The sequence below is a fragment of the Nicotiana tabacum genome, chromosome 14, assembly GCF_000715075.1.
Source record: "Nicotiana tabacum cultivar K326 chromosome 14, ASM71507v2, whole genome shotgun sequence".
NCBI classification, from domain to species: domain Eukaryota; kingdom Viridiplantae; phylum Streptophyta; class Magnoliopsida; order Solanales; family Solanaceae; genus Nicotiana; species Nicotiana tabacum.
Window position 1 is genome coordinate 83,387,198 of NC_134093.1, and position 3,378 is coordinate 83,390,575.

A 3,378-nucleotide genomic window follows, 5' to 3' on the forward strand; every position below is an offset into this window, starting at 1 on the left:
CACAACGGTACCCAGTAAGTATCAAGCCTAACCTCGATAGAGTAGTGACGACGCCAAGGCAAAACACCTACTAGACATAGAAACCTATTCAAGATATACATAAGCTAACAATGGAAATAACATCAATGTAAGACCAACGGTGTAAAAATTATTAATTTACAACCAACAATGAAGTATTAGTAACATAAATGGCAGCAAGTAATAAAGAAACAACATAATCAGAACACCGATGAGATGTAAATGAGCTCAAATAAGAAAAAATCAGTGACAACTCAAATAATCAAATCACTCCCAACGCATGAACTTACAACAAGAATTACCCCGAGGCACCACACCTCATAAACTACAAGTCATGGACAACCATTTCCAAATTTTACACATATGGCACCTCGTGCCCGCAATAACAATCACTTTCGCACGGCAAAGCCCACGTGCTGCCATGTACTTTGCAACCATGATAAAATATTAATTTAGATGAACGAAAGATATATTTAAGCACCATAAAGCAATCTTGAATAAAGTAAGGTGTCAAATGAAATAATGAGTTTATTTTAGAAATCAAGTAAAGTAAAATAATATACGATATGAACGAAATATAGTATAAGATTGGTTTAGTTTAGAAATCAATAAAATTGAGCAAAAGTATCATTTTTAAACCAAAAAAACATAATTTAAATTAACGAATTAAATGTAGAATTTGTTAAGAAAAAATATGATAACAATTTTAAGTAAGGTAAACATCTAACAGGATGATGAGTATAATTTGAGAACCCAATTATAGTGAAAGTGCGATAATCATTTAGAATAATAAGGCACCGAGTGAGATAACGAGTTATATCTTAAGAGGCACATAGAATAAAACATGTTAATATTTCTTTTATTTAAACCATATGTTACCAACAACTCAACAGAATATGATATAGTGACTCCACGCAATTAAATTCACTCAAAATTAATTCACTAAGTTATAACGAAGGCACAAATTGTCATGTTAAAGCAACACAACAAATCACGTAGAATGCATGACTCACACAAGAAATCACAATCGTTCCAACAATAAGATAACAATGAATAACCAAACACAATTAAAATGCAGATGGATGATTGAAGGAAGAACAATGACCGTTCAAATCAACAAGTTGTTCCAACATGGAATGTACAATGAAAATCACAACTGAGGTACTGCCTCGTATTCACATTTCACAATTTCAATCACATTTTTTCTTATATCACCACGTGAGCCTTACATTTAGTTTTGAAAATCATTTTTCCCGAAATAGCTACACATGTTTTAGCCCACCTTATCTCACTGTGTGGATTCAAGTATTTCGCCTACTAGCAACACGTGTATCAAGCCCATTTTATTTCACCGCAAGCGTATCAACCCCTAGCCTTATACCACCGCATGCGTATTAGTATCACAATGCAATCACAACTCGCACCACAAGTGCCCATATGTCAAAACTTGCCACAAAGTCAACAACACCAATATTTTCACAACAAATGGCCCATGGCTCAACCACAATGTGTACAAGAATTTCAATAATAACAAAATGAATGAGAATGCTCAACAAGGAAAGTTATCTCAACAATTAACAACTTCGCCTCAATGTGATAACGGCTACTACAACTTCAACACCAATAACTCAACAAGTTGATATTCCACGAAATAACAACTTCAATTAAAAGTGATTGAAAAATTAAGAGGTAACAAGACAATAAGGAATGCAATAACTTTAACTAAAGCATATAAGAGTAAAATAACAAGTAAGAGGTAGAACAAATGCTAACAACGTCAAATAGAGCATGTAAGACTAGATTAACAATGAGAGATATAGCATGTTATGATAATTCAATTAAAGTCATGGAAAGAATCTAGATAATCTAAACTGGTCAAATACTACATATAGCCCGTGTACCTACTCGTCACCTTGCGTACACGGCTATCATATAACACAAATAGCACAATCAACCCAAATCCTTACAATTAATAACATCAAACGATGCAAGAGAAACTAATTACAATTAATAAAGCTATGATCTTTATATTTTCCCCAAAAAGTCAACAAAAGTCAATGATGGGCTTGCCTTGGATTCCGAATCCAAGCTTACCCGAGCAAAACCCAAACCAATACAAGCTCACACAAATAAAAACCGACTCAATCGGAGTCCGATAGCTCAACCAATTCGCCAAAACATCACTCTTAGGGTGTTCATAATACAAAAGTCCAACCCACACTAGTTGGGTCCCATATCACCCGAAATTCTCCTCCAAAACTAGCCAAATTCGAGTATGTTATTCTCCTAATATAGGAGAATAAGACCCCAAAAGGAATCGGAAAATAAACGCTTCTAACTCATTTTCAATTTTTAAAATTTAGGACATAACCCTAAGTCTTGATTTAAAGAATTAAATGGATTTCAATTAAAATCATGGATTAAAGCTTAGACCAAGGGAATGAATCAAAGGAAAATACTTAGGTTATGGTTTAGAACTTACCCCATGGAAGAAACTTGAATAATATCCTTGAATTCTCCCAATCCCAAACTTTCAAGATGAGAAAAACTCCAACAACATTAATAGCAAAAAATGCCCAGCTGTTCTGCCTCGTTTCTTGTGCCAAACGATTCTAAAACTCATATTTGATGCCTCCAATGGATTCCTCATGAAATGCCAGTCAAATTAGGTATTTGAATCACTCCATTTAACCTTATAATGAAGGAGATATATCGGTTTTACTATTTGAAAATAGTGCAGATTTTTAAATACGAATTCAATAGCAATTACGTAATTAATCTGAAAGATCTGGCAACCCAATTCTTAGTAAAATGACCATAAATTCCTCATACGATGTTGAAACTTGATGATTTCAGTTGCTATGGTTCCAAAATTATGATACGGATATAATAATTTAGTTAAAACACGAATCAAAGGCCATTTGTTCAATATGGTAACTTTTATGTTCAAATCGACGTCGAAACCGAAAACAATCACCATACAACCCAAACTAATCCAAAACTCGTCAGAATTTAATTAAACTTTGTGGACATGTCCAAAATCATCATAAAAATGTATTGGAATAATTAAAACCCGATTCTGAGTCCGTTTACCCAAAAGTCAAATCTTGGTGAAGACTTTCAACTTAAAGCTTCTAAAACGAGAATCATTCTTCCAAATCAATCCCAAGCCGCTCGAAAATCGAAACCAACCATACAAGCAAGTCATAATACATAATATGAAGCTATTCAAAGTCTCAAATCACTGAATGGAACGCTAAAGCTCAAAATGACCGGTCGGGTCATTACATTCTCCCCCACTTAAACATATGTTCGTCCTCGAACGTGCCAAGAGTCATTCCAAAGCAATCAAATCGCCAT